Source organism: Pipistrellus hanaki (genome assembly GCF_964339955.1).
Source record: "Pipistrellus hanaki genome assembly, chromosome: 11".
Classification (NCBI taxonomy): Eukaryota; Metazoa; Chordata; class Mammalia; order Chiroptera; family Vespertilionidae; genus Pipistrellus; species Pipistrellus hanaki.
In genome coordinates this window covers 66,685,482-66,708,356 of record NC_140513.1, presented here as the reverse complement: position 1 = coordinate 66,708,356, position 22,875 = coordinate 66,685,482, and the positions used below count along the sequence as shown (strand labels likewise).

The 22,875-nt window shown below is 43.2% G+C and overlaps 1 protein-coding gene across 11 annotated transcripts in view; it reads left to right on the top strand.

The window, feature by feature from the left end:
* Positions 1-478: 478 nt before the first annotated feature.
* Positions 479-22,875, top strand: part of AOPEP (aminopeptidase O (putative)) — a 321,147-nt gene continuing 298,750 nt past the window's right edge. For 3 of the 11 annotated variants that reach the window (XM_084898957.1, XM_084898958.1, XM_084898950.1), the window contains exon 1: positions 479-535. The gene's annotated coding sequence lies outside the window, so the exon portion shown is untranslated. The remainder of the gene's footprint in view (positions 536-22,875) is intronic. The other 8 variants (XM_084898956.1, XM_084898955.1, XR_014796325.1 and 5 more) reach the window with 4 other exon arrangements.

The following is a 22,875-nucleotide window of genomic DNA, read 5'->3' as shown; positions in this document are numbered from 1 at the left end:
AGGGGGGACTTCCTTGACATCTCAGACGAAAAGGGGCACCCTCTCTCCTTTGGTGTTGCAGCCACACACTATCATCTCTAGAAAGCATATGCATTTGTTGCGAGACACAGTGTTTGCTTCCTCAACTAGAAAATAATCTCCTTTTGGTTGGGCACAGCATCTGTTCCGTCCACCGTCGTATGCCAGGTTCTGCACCAGGGCTGGCCTGGCAGAGGTGGAGTAAAAATGCGGAATAAAAAGTGCACTTTTGTATTTCAACAACTTGTCTTTTTCTCACGTAACAAGACTTTGCAATTAGGAATAGTTGGTCGGGTCACAGGGCAACCCTAGGAAAAACCAATCCCGCCAAGCTGTGCGCGCGGTCCCGGTCTGCGCATGCGCAAACTCCTCAGCCGGGCGGCCCGGGTGGCTCTTCCCCGGGGGCGGGGCCGCCGGAGGCCCGGCGCTCGCGGATTGCGTCACCGGCGCGTGCCCGTAGCCCGTGGTAACCCGGAGTCTGCGGAAGTGGAGACCCTGGGGCAGGCGGCTGAGACAGGTAACCGGCGCGCTCCCCGCTGGGTCTGTGGTTTCTGCGTCTCCCGCACGGGATGGCGGCGGGGACCGCGGCACCCGTTGTGAAGGCGACTGGGAGCCCGCCCTGCTCTATCCTTCGTGGGTGTCGGGGTCCCCATTCTCTCCCATTCATCCCAGACTCCTGGAGGCTGAGCGGGTGCTGGGGACCGGGGGGAGCGGCCGGTCCTCTTCCACCTCCGACGGCTCTGCAGGTGCCCGGTGGCACCGACCCTTCCTCGGCCTGCGGTGGCCACCCCCTTCCTCTGGCCTCCAGGCCCGGCTCACCGCCTCTCCGCGCCCAGCCCGCGGGTTCGCCGCCAGCCTTGCCTAAGGTGGCAACCAGTTACCGATTCTGGTCCTTCCCACCTGCAGCCACCCGCCCCCCTCCTCCCCAGGGGTCCTGACCGAGAGTGCCGCTTTGAGTTTTGGGGTGCCTCTGTCAGGGTGGCCCTTTGCTCAGGAAAGCATGTGTGTGCGGGTGAAGGGGCGGCGCAGCCATGAGCAAACCTGCTGGGATAGTAAATGACCCACCTGGCATCCCATCACCTGTTGAGACGGATAAAGCCGTTTTAGCATTTCATTAACAAATGCTCCTTGTTCCTGGATTTCTTTTTTTATTTCCAAGCAAAGATAACTACCCTTGCCAAGGTAACCATCAAGATAAATAAGCAAGAGAACCCCAGTAGGAATGTGTAGTTCACAAAACAAACAAAACTCAACAGTGTTCATATTGTTGATAAAGGAATATAGGCTATTACAAAACCAACCAGAAAAGATATGGAAGGAGAAGGATTCTGAAATCTTTTATCTCATTGGTGGTTTGTGTTTTCTTGTACTTTGAGTACGTTCCATTTTTTAATAGGGCATATTGTACTTCATATAATTCTGCGAAGCCTACCAAGTGACTTGCTAGTTGATACGGTTTGGTTGTTATTCTTGGGGGACAGATAAGTTTAGAGAATAATAGTAGTCACTGACTGTCTGCTGCTATATTCCACTGTGTTCAGCACTTTGCCTGTGTTTTCTTCTTTGCTAACATTGTGAGCTAGGAATTATTATCCTCAAATTTCAGAGAAGGAAATTGAGACTCAGTTATGTGAAAAACTTGCCAAACATTCATAGTAACTAAATGGTGGACCCAAGCTTTAAGTTCAGTTTTCCTTTCTAATACCTTTAGTATTAAGTTCTCATACCTGGAATTCAAACCTGGAAAACTTAATTTATGATCTTCCTACACATATCACATGCATGCACACACACATAGCACAGACCATCCTTAAAAATGAGCTAATCGGCAAATAAGATTGCTCAGCCTGACCCTTTTGTTTGGCATCTTCAGGGAATGAGTTTCAATATTATAGATAGTTGAAAGTTTTACCCCTTTAAAATTAAAATGATACTTTTACTGTTTTGGGTTGAGAAATTTCTATTGTACTAAACAATACCTTCTTAAACACTAAATATACCAAACATTTTAATTTTCCCTATCTCAGAGCAGTCATTATGAATGCACTTACTGTCGTCTGTTGTATTATGATGATTTCCTCAAACCTTTTATTATATTTGACTCACAAATTGTTCTGTGTGTTGCGTTTGCCTGTATTTTATGTTGCCCATTCCTTAATGTCAACAAGAGATAGTAACCATTGTAATTAAAAGATGGAACTGGGGACCACACTTCCAGAATTCAAATCCTAGCTCAACCAATTATATATATAGCAAGATAGTGGGCCAGGTCAAAGTAGTTGACCCATTTACACCTCAGTTTCTTTACTTGTGGAATAGGAATAGTAATACTTTTCTCACAAGATTGTTGTGAGAATAAAATGAGTTAGTATATATAAAAAGCTTGGACTATACCAGGCTTATTGTAAGAGCCATATAAATGTTTGCTAATACAGGTGTGAATATGCAGAACAGTTCATTCTTATATTATTACTTATGAATTATTGTATTTTTTCCATACGAAAAGCTTTTTCCATACTTTTGCCCCACTCTGTTATTATTAGGCTAGTTTTGACCTTAAGGTCTTTGAATATTGCCTTCTACTTCTCTGAAAATTGTTATTCCTTGAGTGATATTTAATATATTGTAATTACTAGTTTACTAGAGAATTAAATAATCCTAACTTGAATCCCTTATCCTAAGCCATTTTAGGAAAATATTAATTTATTAAGTTCACATTTATTGTTTTTGTACTGCAGTAAGACTTTTTCTTGTGTGTTTGGAGTAAATATCCAAATATAATATATTACTTTATTATATGTATCAAAATAGTGGACTTTTAATTTCTGTTTTGAATTTGGGTTGTATTTCCGTGGTTTAAATTATGGTTTACCAGTACATGAAACCCTTTCTATTTTTGAATTGAATGTCACTTGTTTACATATACATTTGTGGTGCCCTGCACAGATGTATTTTTGTACTCATGTTACCATGATTCTATGTGGGTAAATACCTCCTTATAAAGCCTCCATTGTATATAGACCATTCATAAAGCTGTCTTTTCAGTATAGTTCTCTTTCTCTCCCTTCAAGGAGCTAAAAAAACAAAACAAAAACAAAAACAAAAAAAGTATGTAATCAACAAAGTGAAATAATGTTTCTTATGAAATTTGCAAGGTATGTACCCATTTCAGTAGTGTACCAAGGTCAGCTAAGAGTTAATACTCACTCATTTGGTGTCCATAGTTAGGAACTTGAGAATAAGTGATCTGTATTTGGTGACAACCCGTATGTCTTCTTTGGAAAAATATTTCTTGAGATCTTCCCCTTTTTAATCAAATTTTTTGCTTTTGATTTATATGTGTTCTTTATATAGTATTTTGGATATTAACCCCTCTCAGATATATGATTTGCAAATATTTTATCCCATTCAATAGGTTGCTTTTTTATTTTGTTGATGGTTTCCTTTGCTGTGCAGAAGCTTTTTAGTTTGAGTAGTCCCACTTGTTTATTTTTGTGTTTGTTGCTTTTGGTGTCAGTTTTTAAAAATTATGGCCTAGAGCTGTTCCAAGGAGTTTACCACGTATGTTTTCTTCTAGGAGTTTCATGGTTTCTTCAGGTCTTATGTTTACTAGTAAATCTTTATTTTTATTTGAGTAAAATAGTGGTCCATTTTCGTTCTTTTGCTTGTGGCTGTCCAATTTTCCCGGCATCATTTATTGAAGAGGCTGACCTTTCCCCATTTATAGTCTTGGCTCCTTTGTCATAAATTAATTAAATTAATTGACTATATACAAGATGTCCCAAAAATGTATACACACTTTGAATAATTTAAAGGCAGTATTTATTAAAATACATTTTATTTTCAAAATGTAATAGAATCTACAGACATGTTGTGTATACATTTTGGGAGCACACTCTGTATGTGTGGGTTTACTAGTAATCCTGGGCTCTCTATTCTGTTTCATGCATCTATATGTCTGTTTTTGTGTGAATTATGACTCTTTATACTTCTCATTTCATGTGATATGAATTTAACACTTGGTGACTGGATTTGACTGAGCCACTGGAGGATAGGAATGGAAATATCAACTGGAATAACATTGTTATTGAAGTACTAGAGGCCCGGTGCACAAAATTCATGCACAGGGGCAGGTTGTCCCTCAGCCCAGCCTGCACCCTCTCCAATCTGGGACCCCTTGAGGGATGTCACAAGCCAGCAGTCCTGGATTGTGAGAGGGATGTCCGATTGCCCGTTTAAGCCCAATTCTGGTAGGATCTGTTTCATGATCGGGCCTAAACGGGCAGTCAGACAACCCTCTCACAATCCAGAACTGCTGGCTCCCAACTGCTCGCCTCCCTGCCTTCCTGATTGCCCCTAACCGCTTTTGCCTGCCAGCCTGATCATCCCCTAACCACTCCCCTGCCAGCCTGTTTGTCCCTAACTGTCCTTCCCTGCAGGCCTTGTCACCCCTAACTGCCCTCTCCTGTAGGCCTGATCCCCCCCGAACTGCTCTCGCCTGCAGGCCTGGTTCCCCCCCCAACTGCCCTCCCTTGCAGGCCTGGTCCCTCCCAACTGCCCCCTCCCCCCGCCGGCCATCTTGTGGTGGCCATCTTGTGTCCACATGGGGGCAGTCATCTTTGATCACATGGGGGAAGCCATCTTGTGTGTTGGAGTGACAGTCAATTTGCATATTAGTCTTTTATTAGATAGGATAGAGGTCTGGTGCATGGGTGGGGGCCAGCTGGTTTGCCCTGAAGAGTATCCCGGATCAGGGTAGGGGTTCTCTTGCAGCATGGGGCAGCTTGGGCAAGAGGCCTGTGGTGGTTTGCAGGCTGGTCACACCCCATAGCAATCCAAGCAGAGGCCCTGGTATCTGGGATTTATTTATCTCCTATAATTGAAACTTTGTAGCCTTGAGCACAGGCCAAGGCAGGCCAGGAAGCTTGGCTTCCTCCATTGCCAGGGAAACCAAAGCCTCCTGCTCTCTCCAGCTCCGTGGCTGCAGCCATTTTGGTTGGGATTTATCTTATCTTCTATAATTGAAACTTTGTAGCTTTGAGTCGAGGCCTGCGCTGGCCAGAGTGTGCCGAAAGCTTGGCTTCCTCCATTGTTGGGAAAACCCAAGCCTCCTGCTCCCTCTGTGGCTGCAGCCATCTTAGTTGGGTTAATTTGCATACTCACTCTTGATTGGCTGGTGGGCGTGGCTTGTGGGTGTAGCAGGGTGGTGGTTAATTAGCATATTACTCTTTTATTATATAAGATGAACAAAATACCTTTCTCTCTCTCCCTCTCTCGCCCATCCCCTCCCTATAAAATCAGTAAAAACCTATCCTCCTGTGAGGATTTTTTAAAAATTGAGATTTGAACCCAGGCTGTGTGGCTCCAGAGTTGGTTTACCCTAAATTTTGAGTTGACCCTTAGGACAGTATCAGCTTTGCGATGTAAATTGTTTTGCCTCCCACATTCTTCCTCTATCCTCTCCTTCCATCTGATCTTTGATACCGAACATTACTTCCGAGCTTTGTAGGCAAAGGAAGAGCAACTGACCCCACGCTGTCAAAAGGGTAACAGGTGCCTCTCATTTGATTGGGGTGATATTGCATATTAATAGACCCAGGTTGCATTTTCACAATTTAGTGCATATCATCTTTCTCTGAGAGCCTTTGAAAAACAGTTCCTGAAACTTTTTATGATCTCATATTGCATATATGTTGTGTGGGTGTTTGACTTTTAGAAAATTGTATGGTTCCCACACTGCTGTTCTGGGGATAGAAAGAGCTTTTTGTTCATGATGTTGTTATTGACTGTCACAATAGTTTATGGCACACTCACTCAGTTGTTACATTATTCTGTGTTGTTTGATTTTCAAAGAAATTATTTTTAAATCAAATTCATTATGGTTTTCCCTGGCTTTTTTTTTCTTCTTACATTTTTTTTGACACTTGCAACTGAAAGGTTTAATTTTTGAAACTGATGGGAATGAGGATATGCTTGATATATTTTGGCAGCAAAGGAGACATATCCGCCTCTTCTGGCATCAATAGTTTCTTATGTATGTAGCAAGTTTGGTGCATATTTGGAGGTATGAACTGTTTGAACAATGTCTGGTAGAAACAGAGCTATAGAATGAATGCTAGGATTGAAAGGATCATTTGACCTATCTCTTTTACTCTTCACGCAGTATTTGAGAGTCTAAAGCCTGGGATGATTAAATGATTCCCTGAAATATACTAGTACAATGTTATAATCTTTTTAAATATTAATTTAATTTTTTTTTTTACAAAAAATACCAATGTTCTGTATTTGTTTTGTTTTTTAGTATTTGTGTAGCATATTTGTGTAGTATCCTTATTTGTAAGAGCAGACTCCCAAGTTTTCTAATTCATATGTACTCAATTATCTTTCTTATTATAATGTATGTTCTAGGTGAGAGATCCTGACCTGAATTAGATAGTCACAGAGAGAATGACCTGATATGTTGGATCCAAGAGATAGTGAAAATTGATAGGACTTTGCAGTTGTTTATGTGTAGGTGAAGGTAAGAAATCTGGGATGATTCCTAGGGTTCTACCTTGAGTAACTGAGTGGGTGGTACTGTCATTCATTAGAAAAACTTAGGAGCGATCAGAGCAGGGTATGAATTTAAAATGGACAGGGCATGGATTGCAAAGACAAGTGAGACAGATTGAAGGTAGAGCTACAGGACACACCAGTATCTAAGAAGTGGAAAAGGAAGGGCTAAAGAGGTGGGAAGACAGAGAGGTGGTCATGGTATTGCAAATACCAAAAGAGGAGAGAGTTTTAAGGAGGGCTTGGTAATTTATGCCACTGCTCCAAAAATAAGGCTGAAAGAGCCCAATGAAGAATGAGTACTAACAGAGCATTAACAAAATATTATCCACAGATACAAGTTGACTTAGGTTTTGTTATGTCACAGGTGTTGTCATTGCAAAATGAGAAGTAGGTGGCATTCATTAAAAACTTTGATATTTTTACTTGCTTCTCATACAAATTATTTTGAGAGAGCTGATTTATTTCGTATAGTATAAAAACCAGATTTTATCAAGGAGTAATCTGTGATAGCTATATTCTCTATGGGTGATTAGCAATGATATTTTGTAACCTTATTTCTGTACGTAAGTATGAGGATTTCTAAGAAAAAGATTAATTTGTTACCTCAGTAAAGAGTGATAGCCAGTTTTCCATACAGACCTGATTTGTTTTGGTGTTTAGGATCTAGCACCTCAAAGCAGAAGTGGGCTGCTTTTTCCAACCATGAAAACGGACATTCGTACTAACTGGGAAAATGTGCCAGAAGACAGTATTTTGTCAGAGAAGCCGCACTTTATAAAGCAGCAGCGGCACCTCCTATCACTGACTCCAGTGGCAGATGACACTAAGCCATTTGCGTGCTCAGCCTCCAGCCGTGCTCGGTACCTGACAAACCTGATTCTTCAGTGGCCACATCGGGGCCAATGGATGCCCAAGGACTTGGACAATCATTTGTAACAAATCTCTTTGATTCAAAACATGGCTTACCATCTTTTCTAATAAAGGGAGAGCTTTAGGTTCAGGAAATACAGTACATGTAGTGTTTAGTCATTTTCTTATAATAATTTCAAAAAGCCATATATGTTATACTACATGGTAAATTATTAAAGTCATGCAGTATTTGCAAAATTTAACCAGCTTATGACTAACAATTTCAAAACATCCTTCCCTGCCCTAACCTCATTAGTCAACAGAGCCAAATTCAACAGTACGACGATTGAAATTTCTTTTGAGCCAAATTTTTTTAAAGTAACTTCTTCTAACACCACTTCTTCAAAATAGACTCTCCCAGGTTATGGTATTTTGTGGAAGAGCCACACTCTAGGGGCCAAAGAGCCACATGTGATTCACAAGCCGAGGTTTGCCGACCCCTGCCCTAACCTGTTTGGCTCAGTGGATAGAGTTCAGACTGAAAGGTCCCAGGTTCGATTCTGGTCAAGGGCATGTAGCTTGGTTGCTGGCACATCCCTAGTGGGAGGTGTGCAGGAGGCAGCTGATTGATGCTTCTAATTATCTCTCTTCCTCTCTGAAAAAAAAATCAATAAAATATATATTTTTAAAAGATCCTTCCCTATTGGTGTAGTTCTGTATTCATTTTTCAGGTTTACATTTTTTTCTTAAGCATATAGCAAAGTCTCAAAGAAAAATAGTTTAACCTTTAAAGCTTTCTAATTAATATGGACCCCAAATTGTCAGTTATATATTCAAAGTTACTTATAATCTTCACCTGAGGACATACTTTCTTTGATTTGAGAGAGAAAGGGGGGAGCGGAGAGAGAAACATTGATCATTAATACACGAGTGAAACATTGATCGGTTACTTTCAGCACATACCCCAATCTGGGATCAAACCCGAAATCTGGGCATGTGCTCTGTCAAGGAATCAAACCTGCAACCATCTGAGCCACCCTGGCCAACGGTATGTGTTCAAATTTAAGATACATGGAACTCTGGAAGATCTTCCAAGATATTTAAACTATATAAAAGTCGTTTTTGGTTTTGCTCCCAAATGCTTTAATTTCTAGAAATTTGTTGAAACCTTTTTCCTTGGGAAGATGAACTCTATACATGTTTACTTAACTTCTTAGAACCTGATGCTGGGAATATAATTTAAATCTTGATGAGATGGATTTGAAAGCCATTTATTGAGAATGATGCACCCAATTGTAGTGTGTATAAATTCTGGACTTATCTGAATGGAAAAATCTGTATTTATTTCCACGAAGGGCCAGGATATAAATATTGAGAACTTAATGCTTACTATATCTCTAAGAATCTTTGACTTTATCCTTGAACTAAGATTGCCTCTTCATGCAGTTCTCCTTACCGAGTCTGTCTGCACAGCTCTAGCTCCGTTAACAATCACCAGGTAGTTTGCTAACTGGTGGGCACCTGTCTTGATTTCCTGCTAAAGGACGTGTAGATCTCTAAGACAGGGACCGAGGGACCTCTTGCCCTTCCTAAGTATATAGTTTCCTTCAGGGGACAGAAAGATTGCCCCTGCAGGGTAGGAAGTGGGGGCTGTAGGGTCAGACGGAGGCCAGGAATTGGGGGAGGAATAGGAAGGGAGTTGCCAGGAAAAGACAAGTTTATCACCCATACTAAAAGTTTTGGAGGATGGGAACTTTTTAAAGATACTGAGCAGCAAGAGTCCTACACGAGAAGCCATACAGCATGCAGTTAGAGCATTTGCCAGATGGAGCCATTGTTTAGCGTCATTGAGCTCCACGGTGAAGTGTAAATAGTGCTGGTTCAGAGAAAAGCACAGTTAGATTAAGCCTATGGTTCTCAGAGTCTAGTCTCTGGATCAGCAGTGCCAGTATCACCTGGGACTTGTTAGAAATGCAAACTCTTGGAGGCCAGTAATCTGTTTTAACAAGTTCTTCAGGTGATTCTAAATGCACATCAAGTTTGAAAACCAGTGGCCCAAGCAATTCAAAGTGGTTGAGAACCGACCACTTTGCCTAATTATGGTGGCAAAGTCACAGTGTTGAGAAAGACTGAGTGAAAGCTTCATCACATTCTAGCACATCCTTTCATCTTTGTTCAGGAATGGTGTTACTCTTACAGAGTATGCTGTGTTTCAAGTTTAAGGACAGGAAAGATACTCCCTCCCCTCCCCCCCCCCCCCTCTCTCTCATGTTGTAGCACTATCTTCATTAGTAATGGGTAACACTGTGCTTGTAGTAGAGAAAACCCCCGTTACTGGCTGTAGTCCACACTGAATTCTGCCAGACTGTCATGGAGGAGAGCTTTCACCTTGCCTCCTTCATTTTAAATATTTATTACTTGGTTATTTTATTTATGTATGCAATGGCCTATGAGAATCCTATTTTCATGGCTATGTGAGAGCAAGAGTTGGTTCAAGTAGCAAAAAGGTTCAGAAGCTTAGGTATATAAGACTCACCTGGACATCTTATTTAAAATGTGGGTTAATGGCCCCTATCCCTGGAGATCCTGGTTTAGCAGGTCTGACATAGTGTCCAAGAATCTATTTTTAACAAGCAATCCTCCCACCAGCCTGCCCCTGCCCAGTGATTCTGGGTCTGTGCTCCTTTGACCACACTTCGAGAAACACTGCTTATCTCCAAAACCAGTGCTAATTTATCTGCTTATAATTTTACTCTTGGGGAGTACTGAGATATAAATGTTTTCATGGGTTTTGGCGGATATTTACAGATATGGATCTTAATTGCGAGTAATGAAACTATCTGAATGTTTAATATTCACTGAGAGACTATACAGAGATACTTGGGATAAAATTATTGGAGAAATCATGGGTAATCTTCCGAAGTTAAAAATTGCCTCCTAAGGCCACTTTGTCAGAGTAATATTATAACACAAAACCAATCAGACTGATACATTTTGTAGTTCTGTAATTAATATTTTCTAAATAATCTTTAGGACACCTACCTTTACACTTAAGGGGCCTCATATTAAAAACTCACACAGTAAGAAAATAGATTAACCCTTTCAGAGTCCCTAAACCATGTGCTAGGAGCTTAAAAGGTATCAAAAGTATAAAGAAAATACTGTTAATGAGCCTACAGGCTAGTACCCTGAGTTCACGTCAGAGGCAGGAATAAATTTATCTAAAATGGTGTATGATTTTTTTTCCTGCATGGAATTACATAAAAATTGTATTTAGCTTCTAAAAGATGGTTAATGAACAAGAATGGGACAGGAAGCATCCCCCCCCTTGCTAATTTCTCCCCCCTCTTCCCCCCCCCCCCCCCCCTGTACTGCAGTCATTACATAAAGATTGGCCAGATAGCTCAGTTGGTTAGAGCATCATCCCCATACCCTAGAGATGTGAGTTCTATCCCCAGTCAGGGCACATATAAGAGACAACCAACGAATGCATAAATAAGTGGAACAACACATTGATGTCCAGCTCTGTCGGACAGACAGAGCGTGGCATGGCACCTGGACAGTACCGCACCGTGCCTAAGAACTGGTGCAGAAGACCTAGCATCCTTGTTCTTCCAGCAGTTTCCCTGGTGGAGGCTTCCTGCCTGCCATTTCCCTCTACCATCCACTCCAGTATTATTCTCAAATACGTTTTCTTGGCTAAGTTCCCATCCTGTTGCTCCCATTGAACATGGGCCTTTATAGAACAGAACTTTGTGAAACAGAATTTTAGGTTCTGGACGGGTAGCTCAGGTGGTTAGAGCATCGTCCCAATATGTCAACATTGTGGTCAGGGCACATACAAGAATCAAGTAATGAATGCATAGATAAGTGGGACAACAAATTGATTTTTCTCTCTCTACCCCCCCCCCCAATCAATTAAAAACAAACACCCAGAGCTTTATAGAATAAAAATATGTTCTGTTTTCTGAATATTCTAATTTTCTTGTCATTTTTAAAGTTTAGATATAGATATGTTACCAGGTTAAGCTGATTTTTTAACCACTGTTTTCTCCAATTGTGTGCAAGATGATTTAAAGTGGTATGTAGATAAGCAACTTTTGAATCTTAATAGTTATGAACCTATTTTAATATGTAGTAGGGAAATGTAAATTAGCAAATCAAACTCATGATTTCATGATACTATTAAAGGTGAGTCAGTGGTAAAGTGGGCTGAAGAAAAGTCTTAGTAAATAATAACACAGATGGTATGAGAATAGCAAAGATACTGAGGTGGTACATGACTGAAGTTTGGAAATACTGTTTTAAACAAATACTCAAGGTTTATACTTCTGGAAATAGTCTTTAAAATAATTTAAAAGTGCTAAGATTAAAATGCTATGCCATGTTGGGAGGAGATGTGTACTTGATGTAGCATAGATCTTTAACTTCAAGTCCCTATTCAAATTAATATGCATGTCTTTTAAATAGTCCTTTTAAAAACACCAACCTTATAATAATCCATGCCTTTATTGTGTCTTTTGTTCAAAATTATGTAAGGTTTTCTATCATCTGTAGGACACAGGTGAGAAAATTACTATAACACTTTGTTTAAATGGTTTGTTCTTTTTCCCCTTTAAAAAAAATAACAGCTTTATCCTATCTAATAAAGAGGTATTATGCAAATTGACCATCACTCCAACATACGAGATGGCCACTCCCATGTGGACACAAGATGGCAAGCAGGGGAGTGCAGTTGTGGGTGATCAGGCCAGCAGGGGAGGGCAGTTGGGAGGAACCAGGCCTGCAAGAGAGGGCAGTTGATGGCGATCAGGCCTATGGGGGGTGGGGAGTAGTTAGGGGTGACTGGGCTGGCAGAGGAGGACAGTTGCGGGGGGGTTAGGGGGAAGGGAACCTAGGCTTGCAAGGGAGGGCAGTTGGGTGACCAGGCCTGTATGGGAGGGTAGTTGGGGAGGACCAGGCCTGCAAAGGAGGGTAGTTGGGGGGGGGTGATCAGGCCAGCAGGGGAGGGCAATTAGGGGCAATCGGGCCAGTAGGGGAGCAGGCTGGCATAGGAGTGGTTAGGGGGTGATCAGGCTGGCAAACAGAAGCGATTAGGGGTGACCATGCAGGCAGGCGAGCAGCCAGGAGGCCTGGATTGTAAGAGGGATGTCTGACCACCCTCGAGGGGTCCCAGATTGGAGAGGGTGCAGGCTGGGCTGAGGATCCCCACCCACTCATGAATTTGTGCACCCTCTAGTTGATATATAATTTGCATACCATAAAATTCACCCTTCAAAAGTGTATAATTCACTATTAGTATGCTCAGAGTTGTGCAGCAGTCACCACTGTCTAACTTTAGGATATTGTCATCACTCCAAAAGGAATCTCATTATCCATTAGTAGTCACATTCATTCTTCTTTCCCCCAGCATATGGGAACCACTAATTTACTCTGTCCCTGTGGATTTGCCTATTCTGGACATTTGGTGTAAATGGAATCATATAATATGTAGCCTTTTGTGTCTTCTTTTCACTTTGCATAATGTTTTAAAGAATCAACTAATGAATGCATAGATAAGTGGGACAACAAATTAATGTTTCTTCCCTTCCCCTCCCCTCCCCTCCCCTCCCCTCCCCTCCTCTTCTCTCTCTCCCTCTCTCTCTCTCTCTCTCTCTCTCTCTCTCTCTCTCTCTCTCTCTCTCTCTCTCTCTCTCTCCTCCCTCCCTCCCTCCCTCCCTCCCTCCCTCCCTCCCTCTCCCATGTTGTAGTTTGTATCAGTACTTCATTCCCTTTTATGCCTAATATCCCATTGCATGGATATACCACATTTTGTTTATCCATTCATCACTTTAGAGACATTTGGGTTGTATTGATGTGGTGTGTGTTTTTTAAGCAGTATACAAAGATACCTGGGCTTTTGAAATAGTCACTTGATGAGTGTAGAGGGGATTCATGCAGAGTGGAAGCTGTATTTTGAGTCTCTTGTCATCATGGATTTGAAGAGTCTGTATCTGCCATCCCTTTGTGCTACTAAGAGCCAGAGCAGCAACTTTTTCTCCATAGCAGAACAGTCATTATTAACTATTTTCAGATTACTTCTTTAAGAACTGAATTTCAAAAATAGCTTCTATTAAAAATAGTGTTTCTTTAACATTTTGAGAAAATCTTACTGAAAAAGTTGATATTTTTGTCTACTATATTTTTTCCAATTTCTTTATTTTTACCCCATTGAACCCTGCAACCCAGCTCTGTTAATCTTGATCCTGTTTCCAGTACGTGAATATTTATAGACAATAATAAATTATATTGATTCTCCTAGTGGAGTTTTAAAGGTTTTGTTAATTTTTATCCTAGCATAACAAAAATAGCTGGGTGGTCTGATAAAGACCTCATTTTTAAATATTAAGCCAGTTATTTGTATTTTAAAAGGCTATGTTAATTGAATTACATTCACAAAAGTATTCAATATTTATTTTTGTTGGGCCAGTGGTGTGCAAAGGACTTCCTGGAATAATAGCCCTTTCTTTTGCATCTGCTGTGGTCACACCTTATTTCAACTATTGTGCTCAGATTCTACAGGGAGGGCAGTGCATGAACTTGAGTATGACCTGGATTATGAAGGTTTTAGAAACTGTGTCATGTAAGAATCAGGTGAGAGAAGACTTGGTCAGTGTCATAACAGCCCTCCCAGCCATTCAGAGCTTGTCTGTGGAAGTCATGTTCTGGAGAGTGATGGGGAGGAATTGGAGTGAAAAAAGCATATATAAGCAAGGCTGGTACTCCTGTTGGTTTATAAGTAGGCCTAAAACATGAATTTGTTTTCTAATTATTTATCCTTACATACTTTTCCATCATCCAATTCCTAAAATATCTAGTCCAGTGTCTGATGATAAGTATGGTTTCTGAATAGTATTTTGCCTATTTAGGGATATATGGAATGTTACATTATTACATTATCACATCATCATTAACACTTGATTTTATCTTTAACAAATCTATCCTATCTAATAAAAGAGTAATATGCAAATTGACTGTCACTCCAACACACAAGATGGCTGCCCCTATGTGGACACAAGATGGCCACCATAAGATAGCCAGCAGGTGAGGGCAGTTGTGGGTGATCAGACCAGCAGATTAGGGCAGTTGGGAGGGACCAGGCCTGCAGGGGAGAGCAGTTGAGGGGGACCAGGCCTGCAGGGGAGGGCAGTTAGGGGTGATCAGGCTTGTAGGGGAGGACAGTTAGGAGCAATCAGGCTGGCAGGGGAGTGGTTAGGGGGTGATCAGGCTGGTAGGCAGAAGTGGTTAGGAGCAATCAGGAAGGCAGGCAGGCAGGCAGGCAAGCAGTTGAGTGATATATAAAATATATAAATATATAAAAGGCTAAGTGACCTGTCCTGGATTATGAGAGGGATGTCTGACTACTCATTTAGACCTGATCCCGGATCAGGCCTAAAAAGACAGTCGGACATCCCTCTAGGGGTCCCAGATAGGAGAGGGTGCAGTCTGGGTTGAGGGACACCCCCCATGCATGAATTTCGTGCACTGGGCCTCAAGTCCTATATAATAAAGAGGTAATATGCAAATTGACCATCACTCCAACACACAAGATGGCTGCCCCCATGTTGACACAAGATGGCCACCACAAGATGACCAGCAGGGAAGGGTAGTTGGGGGGGGACCCAGGCCTGCAGGGTAGGGCAGTTAGGGGTGAGCAGGCCAGCAGGGCAGGGCAGTTGAGGGCACCAGGCCTTCAGAGGAGGACAGTTAGGGGGGGATCATGCTGGCAGGGGAGCAGTTAGGCATCAATCAGGCTGGCAGGAAAGTGGTTAGGGGGTGATTAGGCTGGCAGGCAGAAGCAGTTAGGAGTAATAAGGCAGGCAGGCAGGTGAGTGATTAGGAGCCAGCAGTCCTGGATTGTGAGAGGGATGCCTGACTGCCATGGGATCTGGCCTAAATGGGCAGTCAGACATGTCTCGAGGGGTCCCAGATTGGAGAGGGTGCAGGTTTGGCTGAGGGACGCGCCCCCCCCCCCCCATTGCATGAATTTCGTGCACTGGGCCTCTAGTATAATATATAAAAGGCTAAGTGACCTTCCAACTGTCCAACCAGTAGCTATGATGTGCAATGGCCACCAGCGGGCAGATACTCAACATAGGAGCTGCCAAGCTGCGGTGATTTGGCAGCAGCGGTTCTTGGATGATGTTCCAGAGAGGATGGAGCCCACTTCTGGAGTGTATCACCCAAAAACCTCCCTCTTGCAATCTGGGACCCCCAGGACCCCTCAGGGTATGTTGGAAAGCCATTTTCAGCCCGATCCCTACAGGTCAGCCTGAGGGACCCCACCTGCCGGAGGGACCCCGCTCACCCCGCAGACACCCAGCCACAGTGCTGCCCCAGTTGTCTGGCCCATCTCGCCCAGTCCCGCCCCGCTGGCCACCTTATAATTAATTTCCTTTCAATGTACACGAATTCGTGCACTGGGCACTAGTAGAATATAAACATGTAAAGTGTTTGGGTTATACAATTTTATATGTAAATTTTATTAGGTCACAATTAAAATATACCTTCCATTTGGCATATGTGTAATATTTTGTCACTCCTTAAAATCATGAGTTGTAATGTATTATAAATCACTTTGGCAATAAGCAGCAGTTTGTGTGTGTGTGTGTGTGAAGACCCCTGGGGATGGTGGGTACTCTTGTTTGTATGGTGATATGGGGATATCTCTTGATTTCAGTATTGTTTGTCTCATTCATCTTATGGCTTTTGGATCTAATGCACTTTCTGTGATTTAAACAGGCATTTTTGATCTAGGCAGTATAATGCTAAGAATCTGGAATCTGGAGCCATACCATATGAATCTATATTTCAACTCTCCCATCAAATAACTGTAAACTTAGGGAAGTATATTAAACTTCCTGGGCCTCAGTTTACTCATCTGTAAAATGAAGATGATAGATGTACCTCAACGGATAGTAGTAGTAAATGTAATAATGTACTTAAAATGTCTAACTTGTCTCACAGCAAGCACCCAACAGATGTTAGACACAGTTGCTCATTGTTAATACTAGTGTGTAAAGGACAAGTGCCTTCTCAAAAATTTCATATAGTCCAGAGGAGTTCTGAACTGACTGGATCCCAGAGGGGAAAGACTGCAGCCTACATGGCCTCTCTAAGCATCCCACATTCATGTGCTTCTTGGGATCAGCACATTCTAGGCCAGTTTTGGGTGGAGGGGATTCTCCTGGCCTGCTGTGGTCTCGATCTGTGCCACACCTCGTCCCTGAGCCTCTGAAACGCGGGGTGTTTGCGGGATGGGCATTCTGTGCATTTTTCAGTGGAATGTGCACTTACTTCGCAGGAACACTAAAACATCATAACACTTTGCAAAATTGCACCATCCTATGCTGTACAAGAAAAGCAGTATATTTGTCTCAAGGGAGATATAGAAAAGGGTAAGAAAAAATATTTTAAATTAATGGATGACAGTGGACTCTAAAATCCCCATGAGTATCATAAAACTATTCAATTTCATATGATTAAGGTGTCCATTCCGCAGGTGTCTGTTAAGCACTTGCCCACACTGGTCAGCTTTGTCCAGGAGAGAGAGAGACTCTGGGGCTTCCTCACAGCCTGCTCCGTAGCGCCAGGCCCCCGGGTTGCCCTGCTCTTCCTGGTGGCCATGCGGGCTGGTCCTGGTTTCCTCTCCTCTCAGAACTGCCTCTCCTGGCATTTTCCCCCCCCTCCCCCCCCCCCCCCCCCGATTCACTTTCCTTAACTTTCATCTTTCCCTATTGTCCCTGTGAGTATTTTAAGACCCTTTTGGGGTTAGGGATCTGACTGTTAATCCTTATGGGGCAAGGATAGAAAAGGGCTAACAAATGTTAGGTCACTTAAAGAGTTGAAGCCTTTACAATTTAGTTACCAACTCAGTGCTAAGATCGTAACCGCTAAAGTAACAGGAAGACAAGATGGGCTTCTGCTTTCCTCACATTGAACGGGGAGCTCACAGACCTGTCTGTTCTCTGACTGCTCCTGTGACTTCTCTGTCTCCCTGACCGCCCTTCTTCCCAGCACCGATGGAGGTGGATGAAATAAAGGAAGAGCCATAGGAATCCTCCCTGGTCTCAAGTATGTGGTTTGCATTTCCAGGGCCTCTAGATAGGGTGCTCCTCTCTTTTAAAATGCACCTGAGATTTGTTTTAATTAGATGTGATAAGGTGACAGACATGGAAGCAAACTGGCTTTGAAAGAAGAGTTTATTATTTAGTTTCCCAAGAGGAGGGGCATCCACTCAGGGCTACCCTTGGAAGCACCAGCCTCAGGCGGGAGGCAGGAGTGCTGGGTTTGGGACAGAGGCAAAGTGGGGCAGGGCAGGCAGATTGCTGATTGGCGAGTTGGAAAATTTCGGAGGGCTCTGGGCTATAGGGCAGTCTGTACTTGTCTGGTATTTTGCCCTGGAGTGTTAGTTTAGGGGACTATTAGCTTGGTCTGTAAGTTATTGGGTCGGCAACTAAGTAATTGCGGGTTTCACACATATATGGCTTCAGTTGAATTTTTAGGTTTGCAGACGTAGTACAAATGTAAAACACATTTTGTATTTGATAGTTGGCTATTCAGCTGTTAATCAGTAAAAAAAGTTTTTTGATCTGTTTTGTAGTTTTTGTTTGGCGTTCGTTGAAAAATGGAAAATCAAAAGGAACATTTTCGTCATATTTTGCTTTTTTATTTCCGCAAAGGGAAAACGCATCACAAGCTCATAAAAAGTTATGTGCTGTTTATGGTGACGAAGCCTTAAAAGAACGGCAGTGTCAAAATTGGTTTGCCAAATTTCGTTCTGGTGATTTTTCACTCAAAGATGAAAAACGCTCTGGTCGTCCAGTTGAAGTTGATGACGCCCTAATCAAAGCAATAATCAATTCAGACTGTCACAGTACAACACGTGAGATTGCAGAGAAGCTTCATGTATCACATACATGCATTGAAAATCACTTAAAACAACTTGGCTATGTTCAAAAACTCGATACATGGGTTCCTCACGAACTGAAAGAATCACAGTTAACGGAACGCATTAGCAGCTGCGATTTGCTAAAGAAACGTAATGAAAATGATCCATTTTTAAAACGACTGATAACTGGCGATGAAAAATGGGTTGTTTACAACAATATCAAGCGGAAAAGATCGTGGAGCAGGCCAGGTGAACCAACTCAAACAACATCAAAAGCTGATATTCATCAAAAGAAGGTTTTGTTATCAGTTTGGTGGGATTACAAAGGAATTGTCTACTTTGAACTCTTACCACCCAACCGAACGATCAATTCTGATGTCTACATTGAACAACTAACTAAATTAAACAATGCAGTTGAAGAAAAGCGGCCCGAATTGACAAATCGAAAAGGTGTTGTATTCCATCATGACAATGCAAGGCCACACACATCTTTGGTCACTCGGCAAAAATTAATGGGGCTTGGTTGGGATGTTTTGCCACATCCACCATATAGTCCTGACCTTGCACCATCTGATTACTTTTTGTTTCGATCTTTACAGAACTCCTTGAATGGTAAAAATTTCAATAATGATGATGATGTCAAATCGTACCTGATTCAGTTTTTTGCTAATAAAAACCAGAAGTTTTTTGAACGTGGGATTATGATGCTGCCTGAAAGATGGCAAAAGGTCATTGATCAAAATGGGCAATACATTACAGAATAAAGTTATTTAGTTCCATGAAAAAATTGTCTTTGATTTTCTTTTAAAAATCCGCAATTACTTAGCTGCCGACCCAATAGATACAGGAGGTGGTTGGGGCTATGAACCCTGATTGGTTTGCATATTAGGCCTGGAAACAATTGTGCCTCCAAGGTTAGTAAGGCTTCATGATGTCAAAGTGTCATAAAACACAGAAAATAAAAAATATTTATTAATACATACCCTTTCCAGTGGGCCTGTGCTTATCACAGAAGTGATTTATTTAACTGGCATTTTTTCTTTTTCTTTCTTTCTTTTTTTTCTTTAGAGAGAGTAGAAGGGAGGGGAGGGAGAAAGAGACACACATCAATGTGAGAGACACATTGATTGGTTGCCTCCTGCACACACCCCAGCCTGGGCTGGGATTGGGCCTGCAACCCAAGTATATGACCTTGATCCAGAATGGAACCTGGACCCTTAGGTCTGAGGGCTGATGCTCTAAGCACCGAGCAAGCCAGCCAGGGCTATTGGCATTTTTAAATTGAATGATACAAAGAATGGTATGGTGGCTTCCTGCACTCCAGGAGGTTACAGTTTATCTTAGTAGATAAGGGCTGCACACATGAAATAGTGACTAGTCACGCGGGGCACAAGATTAACGTGTGCCGGAGAGATCCACACAGGGTAGAGCAAGTTCAGAGAGAAGGGAGATGAGAGCCTCCTAGAAACAACAGAGGGCTGTGGTGAAGGGGACAGACTTTGGAGCCAGACTGCTGGGTTCTTCTGGCTTCATTTATTAGCTGTGGAACCTTGAGGATGTTATTTAATCCCCATGTTTTCATTTCCTCAACTATTAATGAGTTTAATAACAATAGTGCCCACTTCATAGAGTTAATGAGTTAGTACATCAAACGTACTTAGAACAAAACCTAGCACCTAGTAAGTATTCGGTGTTAGCTGTTATTAGGGCTGTGGAAGAAAGTTTAGTGAAGTGCGAAGAATTAAACTTTAAAGAGAAGAAAGAGAGAGGAATGCTCCTTTGTTGGGGCAGGAGAGGCAAGGAATGGAGGCTGGACATAAGCCTCTGAGTCAGGTAATAGGAGGTTGCTCTGGTAGGATAAGGTTTAAAATATAAGTTGGTAAGAGCTAAGGAGTTTACATTTTTTTCTTTAAATCATAGAAATTCATTTGAGGCCTTTTTTTTTTTTTTTTAAGTGAGGACATAGCATTAAAGTGCCTCAGGAACAGTCTTGGCAGAATGCTTTTAGAGGGAGGAGATGCTCGGTATATACAGAGTAGATAGATTAAGTCAAGGTAGATAAAGTTAGCAGTAGTAATAATTCTAAAATCTTTGTGATTTAAAAAAAAAAAAGGCATGCCGAAACCGGTTTGGCTCAGTGGTAGAGCATCGGTCTGTGGACTGAAGGGTCCCAGGTTCGATTCCAGTCAAGGGCATGTACATTGGTTGTGGGCACATCCCCGGTAGGAGATGTGCAAGAGGCAGCTGGTGGATGTTTCTCTCTCATCGCCGTTTCTAACTCTCTCTCCCTCTCCTTCCTCTCTGTAAAAAAAAAATCAATAAAATATAAAAAAATAAATAAGTAAAGGCATGTTTCTTGCTCATGCTGTGTGTTCATCACAACTCAAGTGGGGGCTCTGCTTATTGCCATCACTCAGAGACGCAGGCTGATAGAATAGCCATGTCATATTTTGTTTGCCTGAAAGGAAGGAAAAGAGCACTCTGGAGGGTCATGCACCAGCCGTTAAAAACTAGGCCCGAAAGTGATACTCAGACGCTTCCTTTTACAGCTCATTGGCTAGACTAGTTGTAGGGCAGTCACCAATTACAAGGGCTCCAGAAATGGCAGTCCTGTGTTTAAGGGGAGGGGCTGGAAAGGAAGAACTGGAATTGCATTATTTTATGGTACCACTTCGCCCTATATGCTGTCCATCTTTGATTGTTATGGCTCATATTAATCCTTATGCTGTATAACATTATGCTGCATAACAGCTCGCATGGCGTGGTTGCTCGCAATGGTTAGCTACTCATGCATGGCGGGTCTGGGGTGCCGCTGGCGTGGTGGGTCTGGGTCTTGCACGATTTCATGTGTGGGGCTTCTAGTCCTTACTAATAAAAGCCTAGGTGGTCATCATGCCCTGATGCCCTCACACTGTCACAAGATGGCTGCACGTACAGCAGGCGCGTGCATGTGGGTGGGGCTGGGCTTGACGCTGCGTGTGTGGCACAGAGCCTGCTTGGGAGTCTTGCCTCCTCCTAGCTCTGCACGTGTAGCTGAGAGGAGGTGGATCCCCCAGGTCCGTGAAGTGAAGCCTGCCTGGGGGTCCCCTGCCTCCATGCAGTGAAGTCTACCTGGGGGTCCTGGGGTTCCCACATTCTGGCTCTGCGCCATGAGGCCTGCCTGAGGGTCCTGTGCATCCCACCTCCCAGCTCCATGTAGCATGGAGGCGGATGCCTGGCTCTAGTCTACCTCTTTGGGGCAATCCATCAAGGATGAGTGGGTGGAGCCTACCACTTTGGGGCGATTGATCATGGGTCTCCCAATGTGACAGGGCACAGACCAGGCTGGGGACTCTTCTCCCCTGAGTGCATGAATTTTGTGCACTGGGCCTCTATTATATCCTACCTAATAAAAGAGAAACATGCAAATCGACCATATCTCTGCTATGGCCACCAGCCACGCCCACCAGCCAATCAGGAGAAAATATGCAAATTAATCCAGCCAAGATGGAAGTTAATTTGCATATCCAGGCAGAGAAGGGAGGGAAGTAGGAGGGGCGGCGGAGACCTTGGCTGGAAGCCCTATTGCAGGAATCTTCCTGCAAAGGGCCTCTAGTATATATATAAAAGCCTAATACGCAAATAGTCCAAATAGCAGAACAACCCAACAACTGGTTGCTATGACATGCGCTGACCACCAGGGGCCGGTTGTGGAACATGGTAGGCATCGGCAGCAGGTGGCAGAGTATGGCAGGCATTAGCTGTGGTGGGATGGTGGAGCAGGTGAGCCGGGGCACCAGACCAAGGCAGGGCGCAGATTGCTGTCATCAGGGCAAGCCTATACTGGTTACTGAAAATTCTTTGCTCCCATGCGCTGCAGTCCCACTAGGAGTTCACACCTGCTGCTGGCGCTGGCCCCACTCACACCCACTGCCGGCACCTGGCGCCAGTCCTGATTGCTCAGCACTGTTGGTAGGTGCAAGCAGCGGTTGCTAGCCTTGATCACACCTAAGGGCTTCTCCACCTCCCCCTGCTCCTGAGGGGCGATTGGGACTGGCAGCTGCCACTTGAACCCACTGCCAGTGCTGGCCCCACTTGCACCCACAGCTGGCACCAGAGCCACAGCTCCCACTCGCTGCTGGCACCCAGCGCCAGTCCTGATCGCTCAGCACTATTGGCAGATGTGCACAGCAGTTGCAGGTACCAATTGCCCCTGAGGGCTTCTCCAACTCCCAGCCAGGGTTCCAGAGCTGGGAATAAAAGACCACATAACTTCAGGTTGTAAAAACCAGTGGGAATTGTGGCTGAGTGACACAGAGGGTGCTAGAGTCCCAGGTAATCTCTCTTAAAGGGCTAGCACATGAACTTACTCTGAATCACTCCCTCTGAGTTCCAGCACTGGGGAAACGGTATGGAGGATCCAGGGACATATAGGAGGAACCAGGTTGTCTGGCATTAGAGCAAGAACTTGAGGACAGCTTCCTCCCTGACAGGGGTGCTTGTTCCTATACTGAAACCTCCCCCATCTCAGAACTGACTTGCAG